This window comes from Suricata suricatta, chromosome 14 (assembly GCF_006229205.1).
Source record: "Suricata suricatta isolate VVHF042 chromosome 14, meerkat_22Aug2017_6uvM2_HiC, whole genome shotgun sequence".
NCBI classification, from domain to species: domain Eukaryota; kingdom Metazoa; phylum Chordata; class Mammalia; order Carnivora; family Herpestidae; genus Suricata; species Suricata suricatta.
In genome coordinates this window covers 89,133,089-89,140,815 of record NC_043713.1, presented here as the reverse complement: position 1 = coordinate 89,140,815, position 7,727 = coordinate 89,133,089, and the positions used below count along the sequence as shown (strand labels likewise).

Genomic DNA, 7,727 nt, shown 5'->3' with positions numbered 1-7,727 from the left:
CGGGGTCATCCGTGCGGCGCGCTCCTTCCCTTTGCAGGACCGCGGGCATCCTGACTTCCTGCTCGCCTGAGTCCCATCTGCAGCCTCACTCGGACCAGCCCCATGAGCGGCCCCGGGTGGGTGTGAGGGGTGCCGGGGGCGGGCGCCAGGTCTAAGTACGTGGGGAAAAGGGGAAGAGGCCGAGGATCTCTTGGATCCTCCAGCCCCAACTGACAGCCTTTTGATCACAGTTGAAGCTGTGGCTTTGTGTCTGAGTCCTGGGCTCCCTGCACAGGAGGGAGGCCTGTCCCCCATTCGTGGGGCGGTGCCTCATCTCTCCCTTTTCTCCTGAAAAGTAAGAGCAAGGATGTGGCTCCTCAGTGATCTAGCAGCTCTGTAAGCCTAGGTTTAAGCAGAGCATGGGGGGCGCCTGGGTGGCTCAGTCGGTTAAGCATCCGGCTTCGGCTCAGGTCAGATCTCACGGTTCGTGGGTTCAAGCCCCGCGTCAGGCTCTGTGCTGACAGCTAGCTCAGAGCCTGGAGCCTGTTTCGGATTCTGTGTCTCCCTCTCTCTCTGACCCTCCCCTGCTCCAGCTGTCTCTCTCTGTCTCTCAAAAATAAAAAGCAATAAAAAAATAAAAAAAAAATTAAAAAAAAAAAAGCAGAGCATGGGACTTCGCTTGCTCTGCGGTGGCTCCTCCTAAGGAGGGGACATGTCACAAAGGGCTGCTGGGTCTACGGTGCAGTGCCAGCTCTGGTGGAACTTGGGCTTCGCGCTCCTAACAAGGGCAGGAGGTCGGCCCAGAGCTGGCCTCCTCTACCTTGTGGGGAGCCTGGGGACCAGGGCCGTTACTCTCTGGGTTGTTGTACAGTCCTGGGTGGCCATGTATTTAGGATGTTTTTATGACTCTTCTGTTTGTCCACACCCTCTCACCCGCCTCACACTGGGCTGGAGCCCAGCTGTGGGTGTCTGTCCTGGTGGCAGGGCTGCCTTAGGGTGAGGGGCTGGCTCACGGCTCCTGTGTGCACGTCTCCAGGTGTGTGGGCCCTGGCCTGGAGCGGGCCCCGCTGGGTCTCTGCTGCCTGCCCCCTCCTCCTGCCACGGCCTCACCGAGCCCATCCTGAGTGGGTCACTCTGGGGCTCGTGCCCCCATTAGAAGAGGGGCCAGCCCCGCCCATATCCCTATCTGTGGTGCCCCCTTAAGGGGTTGCACAGCAGCCTGGCCTGGCCTGTGGCTCCGAGCTGTACTGAGAGGAGCCTTACTGGGTGCAGCCAAGAATCCAGCAGAGCTCCTGGGGTTAGAGTCCTGGGCCCAGATGGGAGAGTGGTAGAGGGACATTGGCGGATCACGCCTCCGGGAAGCGACCAAGCCGAAGAGGAGGTGGAGAGGGTTGGCATGCAGCCTACAGAGAGGAGGCCTGGAGAAGCCCAGCTCTGAATCGGACGGCCGTGGGGGACACCAGCAGCAGGGAGCCAGCCTCCAGGCTGGAGGGAGAAGATGAATGGGGTGCTGGCTCGACTTAGAAAGCCCAGCATAGATCTGGCTCCGAGCGTGGCTGGAGGCAGGAAACTGAACGCCGCGTGGGAACCCTTCTCTCCCTCTGTCGATGGCAGCAGCTTCTCAGACCTCAGCCTCCAGCAGGCAGAAGCAGGTGAACTTCCCCACTGGTTCAAATGCAAACCCACCCCTGACCTAGTCCCTAATAGGCCAGACCAGAGCCTGCCGCCCACCTGGCGGTGCCCTGCTGGCGGTGCCCGCCTGGCGGCCAACACGCCGCAGGCAGGTGGGGTGGCCTCAGGCAAGAGGAGGAAGAGCATCAAGGGCTGTCACCTGGAAGGACTGGCTGCTGAACAGGGCTTGACCCAGCAGGCCAGACCTCAGCCTGCCCAGGCTTGACGCTAACGGGAGTCATGCCGGCCAGGCTGGGAGGGTGCTGGGCGGGTCTCAGTTACTCCCCCTGGAGATGCCAGCCTGTGGAGGGGGGTGCCACATGGAGCAGCCCAGGCACACTCGTGCTGAGAGTCCCAGCTCCCCGGAGAGTTAGTGCCGAGGCCCTTGACGCACCAGAGCGCAGCCCAGTCAGGCCTCTGCTGCTCTGTCCTCTCAGCACGTCAGCGAAAGTGCTTTCCTTCCTGCTGTCAGCCACCGTCCCAGCTGTTGAGAGGGGCGTGAGGGGACTCTGTTCTGAAGGGCGGCCTGCCACACCACGAGCCCCGATGGCCCACAGAAGAGCCGCCTGGTGCTCCCAGGTCATCGTTCCAGCCTCAGCAGTGTCGTGAGCCAGTCACGTAAACACAGCCATTTAAGAGCCATACAAGTTTAGAATTCATCAGTACATTAGAAACAAAGGTAAGAAGCGCTCAGGACTCCCCCTTCCCCAGTGAGTCTCCAGCCCACCGTCGTGTCTCCCGTGGGCGTATGCACCAGTGCATCTGCCTGCTGTAGCTCCTCTGTGATGGTGTGCACCCCTGCCTGCCCCGCCGCTTGTGGACGCCACGTCGGAGGCTGGAAATCTCCGCTGCGGGGAGAGGATTCATACTGTGGACACTGGTAAGTGCGGCGAATCAGGGTCATGTCACCAACATCACTGTGAGAACTAAGGTTTGAAGCCACTGTGTTTCAGGGTGGCTTGTTACACAGCAAGGAATAACAGTACCGTGGCCCAGGAGCCCTGGCACTGGGGGGCCCCGCCCCACCCCCAGAAAATCTCGCCTTCTGCCCACCCCACCTGCAGGGCCTTCCTACATCTGGGCCCTCGACGAGCGACCCTGGCTGCAGAGCACCGACGGCGATCCCCTCCCGTCCCTCAGTTCAGACGCGCTCCGCAGAGGGTGCTCCCTGGGCACCCCACCGCACGCAGCTCTGGCTGGCCGTTCTGTGTCAGCGTGCGGGGTGTCCGTCCTGGTGCCGGTCACCACTGAAAAGTAAACACTGGCTGACTGAGTCTCCCACTCCCTGCCCCACGACCAGGGCAGGGATCAGCCTGTCTTTTCCACTGTTGTAAACTTGGCCAGAACGTGACGTGGGCCAGCATCCGATGGCTGCCGGCTGCCTGGTGGTGTGTTGGTTGCGTGTACGACAAATGCAGACTGAACTTCGATATCACCTTACTGGGCATCTTCCCTGAGGCACAGGGGACGGCTCCTTACTGCCTCTCTGTTGACCTCCTGTGTGCACTCTCACTTCTGGGTTTGTCTTCTGAAGATGGTGAGCTTGAAACCCACCAATGGCAGACCCCGTGCAGCTGGCCCCTCAGCCTTGTCGCCGACCCCCTCCCACTCTGGATGCACCGATTCCTTTCCTGGTGAAGCCCCTTTCCGTGCCTGCCTCCTTGTCATGCAAGTTCAGCTCCACTATGACTTCCTCAAAGAAATCTCGGAAGCCGAGGCTCGCTTGCCGTTGCCTTGCCTGAAATACTTCCCACGGTGACCCGCACGTTTCCTTACTTCGTTCACGCGGTCGCTCGAAGTCATCTGGGGGCCTCCTAAAATAGCAGCATGCCTCCACACCGTCCTTTTACCTGCCCTTTTCTGAACTCCTCACTGCCCGTCTTGTATTTCCGTTGTCGATTCTCTGATAGGACCCAAGTGCCCATGAGAGCGGGGACCATGCGCAGGGTCTAGAATAGCACTTGGAATATAGTAGGCCACTTACTAAGTCAACAAATGAACCGCCTGATGTAAATGGCAGCCCCTCCCACCGACACACACCGTTTCCTTCACATGAATTATGCTCTGAGGACTGGTCTTCCCCACACAAGTAAAGCTGGGCCGAAGCAGGGGCCCTGTCTCCCCTCCCCACCTAACCCCTGCACTTAGAACATCGACCAGCGCGCTCAACGCACTAGAATGTGTGCATCGATGGATGGATTACTAAATATGGTATGTCCAGACAGTCCTATACTATCCATCTGTAAAAGGGAACAAAGCTCTGATGCCAAAACATGAACGCATCTCAAAACCTATGCTAAGGGAAAGAGAAGGCAGTCACAAAATGTCACATATTGTGTGATTCTTTTTATATCAAATGCTCAGAATAGGCCAGTCCATAGAGACAGAAAGTAGTTAGTGGTTGTCAGGGAAAGGAAGACGGCGGACTGCATGCATACGGACTAGAGGGATCCTTTGGGGGTTATGGAAGTGTTTTATAATGGAATTGCAGCAGATTCAGTTTTATTTACTAAAATTTGTAAATGTAACTATAAACTTGAAAATTGGATTATACACAAAATGGGTAAATTATATTGTAAGTAAATAGTACCCTAATAAAACTTAAAAATTTTAGGGGTGCCTGGGTGGCTCAGTCGGTTAAGCATCCGGCTTCAGCTCAGGTCATGATCTCACAGTTCGTGGGTTTGAGCCCCACATCAGGCTCTGTGCTGACAGCTAGCTCAGAGCCTGGAGCCTGCTTCAGATTCTGTGTCTCCCTCTCTCTCTGACCTTCCCCTGCTCATGCTGTCTCTCTCTCTCTAAAATAAATAAAGACAGTAAAAAAAAAAATTAAAAAAAAATTTTTACCTAGATTAGCATTTTTTCCCTGCACAGAAATGCCTTCTACATATAGGCTCATTTATATTTACATTTCACGTTGTCACATTTTACTTGCTAATTTAATTGTTCCTCCAGTTTCCCCCGTCGGTCGCCTCTTGCGTAGCTGTAGTCTCCAAGCCGGGAAGCATGTCAGCCCCAAGTGTGGGCACCTCAGGACGCAGGACTGCTCTCCCCACAAAGACCTCTCCCCTGGTTTGCTTTAGCCACTCACCCCCACCCCACCATTCCTTGGCAACCAGTAGTAATCTGCTTCCCGTCTCTGTAATCATTATCAGTTTACAAATATTATGTATGTGAAAGCATGTAATAAAGTACACTTTTGAGATTTCCCCCCGCTCAGCATGATGCCTTGGTGATCCATCTAAGCTGTTGGCATGTATCAGTCACTAGTCCTTTTTAATCGAGGAAAGAGGCCCCATGATTGGATGCACCACAGTTTTAACCATGTATCCATTGTAGGACTGGTTGAGTTTCAGTTGTTTGCAGTTTCGAGCTTTGATTACAAATAAAACTGTGGTGAACAATAGTATCCAGGTTTTGTGTGTGTGGACTTCAGTTTCATTTCTCTGAGCTAAATATCCAGGAGTACAGTTGCTGGGTCACACAATTAAATTTTAAGGAATCACCAAACTATATGACAGAGTTTCTGTACCATTTCATAGTCCTACCAGCACTGGATAGTGTGTACTGTGGTGTATATAGCGTGTACCACATCGCTGCCAGCGTTTGGTGTTGCCACCGTTTATTTTAGCTGCTTTCATAGACGTGTGTAGTGATGTCTTGAGGCAGCCTTAGTTTGCATTTTATAACTGCCAGTGATGGTGAACATCGTTCACACGCTTATTTACCATCTGTATGTCCTTGTTGGTGAAATGCCACTTCATATATTGGCTTACCTTCTAACTGCATTTTTTTTTAAGTTTTGGGAATTCCAATATATTCTAGGTACCAGCAGTTTATCAAATACTTGGTTTGTGCAGTGTCCAGGTGGCTCAGTCAGTTGAGTGTCTGACTTCGGCTCAGGTCATGATCTCGCAGTTCGTGAGTTTGAGCCCCGAGTTGGGCTCTGTGCTGATGGCTCAGAGCCTGGAGCTGCTTGGGATTCTGTGTCTTCCTCTCTCTCTCTCTGCCCCTCCCCCCTGCTCTCACACACACACTCTCTCAAGGATGAATAGTAAAGGAAAGGAAAAAACCAAATACGTGGTTTGCAAATATTTTTAATTATCCGTAGTTTGTTTTTTCAACCTTTCAGTGGAATCTTTCTCAAAACAAGTGTTTTTAATTTGGGTGAAATCCAATTTATTCCTTTTGTTCTTTTGCGGATTGTGTCTTTGTGGTATCATGTCTAAGTACTCTTCACCTAGCCTTCAGTCCTGAAGTTTTTTTTTTTGTTTTCTTGCAAAAGTTTTATAGTTTCACACATTTCTGCACTTAAGTGCATGATCATTTTGAGTTAAATTTTACACTTGCAGATGACATGATGGTCTATGAAGAAGATTCCAAGGAATTTATAGAAAAGAAACTCCTAGGGGCACCTGGGTGTCTCAGTCGGTTAAGCATCCGGCTTTGGCTCAGGTCATGATCTCACAGTTCGCGGCAGGTCGGGCTCTGTGCTGACAGCTCAGAGCCTGGAGCTGCTTTGGATTCTGTATCTCCCTCTCTCTCTGACCCTCCTCTGCTCGTGCTGTTTGTCTCTCAAAAATAAAAAACATTAAAAAAACCCCTAGAACTAAAAAGTGAGTTCAGCTAGTTCTCAGGATACAAGATCAACACACACAGAATTTAATCATATTTCTACATACTAACAATAAGGTGGAAATTAAATTTTAAAACAATACCTTTTACAATTACCAAGAAAATTAAACATTTTGGTATAAAATACAGAACACAGGATCTGTATGCTGAAAATTACAAAATGTTGATGAAAGATGTCAGAAAGGACCTAAAAAAAACCAGATGTATCATGTTCATGGATGAAAGCCTCAACATAGTAAAGATGTAGGGGCACCTGACTGGGTCAGTGGGTAGAGTGTGTGAGTCTGAATCTCAGGGTTGTGAGTTCAAGCCCCACACTGGGTGTGAAGCCTACTTAAAGAAGAAACATAGGAAAGATGCCAATTCTCCCCATATTGTCTATAATTCCAATGCATTTCCTATCAAAATCCCAGGAAGGATTTCTATAGATATAGACAGGTTTATTATAAAATTTATGCGGAAGGCTATGAGTTCCCAAACACCTAGAACAATGAAAAAGCAAATCGGGAGGATTCCCCTATCCAGTATCAGGGCTTGCTGTAAGACTATGGTGGAGACAGCTGTGTAGGCAGACGGAAGGACGCAGAGATGAACGGAAAAGAACAGAGAATCCAGAAACACCCACAAAAGTAGCCAATTGATTTTTGACAAGTGTGAAAAAGGAAATTAATGCAGGAGAGAGAGGGTTTTTTTTTTTCAATAAGCGGTGCTGAAACAAATTTCATCCATAGGCAAAAATGAATAAATAGGAGAAAACCTTCACTTAAACCTCTGCCTTATGCCAACCCTGGTATTTTTGAACGGGTAAGACCTTGCTATGGCTCCAAGACAGGAGACACTTGTATTGGCACCTGAAAGATAAATAAATACTTGCTCGTGGGAGGGGGTTTGCAGTTCCTTGGGTCTGTGGACAGGAGCCTCAGCGCGTGGCCCTCTTTGGGCCTCCAAGCCACGCCCCCAACGGGGCCGGGGCGGGAGCGAGGATGACCACGCCCTCGGCCTGACAGATTGGGCGGGACTGGGCGGGGACCAGAGCCCTGGCCACGCCACTTCCGCCGGAAGTTCGTCTATCCGGCTTCCGGTCGGAGCTTGTCTTCCAAGTCCCGAGCTTGTGTTTCCACAAGGGAGACAGCCCCAAGCTCACTTTCTGAAACCTGCCTCGCGCCGGTTGTGAGTGGGCTCGAGCCCGGCCCTGCGGTCGGGGCGGCCCGGCCCGAGGGAGGCTGTTGGCAAGGAGAACAGGACGCCCTGTCTTCCGGAACGGAGGCGCCGCGCGCAGGCTGTTTCCGGAGGGTCCTAGCCCGTCGCTCGCTGTGCCCCGCCCCTCGCGCGGCCACGTCTCCCGGAGCAGTCCGGCCGGCAGCCGCCTAGGCTTCCGCGGCGCCCGGGTGAGGGTCGCGGGGAGGCGCCCGGGTCGCGTCTCCGGCCCCGGGAGCGCAGGA

The 7,727-nt window shown here is 52.6% G+C and overlaps 1 protein-coding gene across 6 annotated transcripts in view; it reads left to right on the top strand.

Annotated features, from left to right (window-relative positions):
* The first annotated feature begins 7,355 nt into the window (after positions 1-7,355).
* GOLGA3 (golgin A3) overlaps positions 7,356-7,727 on the top strand; it is a 44,287-nt gene continuing 43,915 nt past the window's right edge. For all 6 annotated transcript variants that reach the window (XM_029921655.1, XM_029921653.1, XM_029921656.1 and 3 more), the window contains exon 1: positions 7,356-7,673. The gene's annotated coding sequence lies outside the window, so the exon portion shown is untranslated. The remainder of the gene's footprint in view (positions 7,674-7,727) is intronic.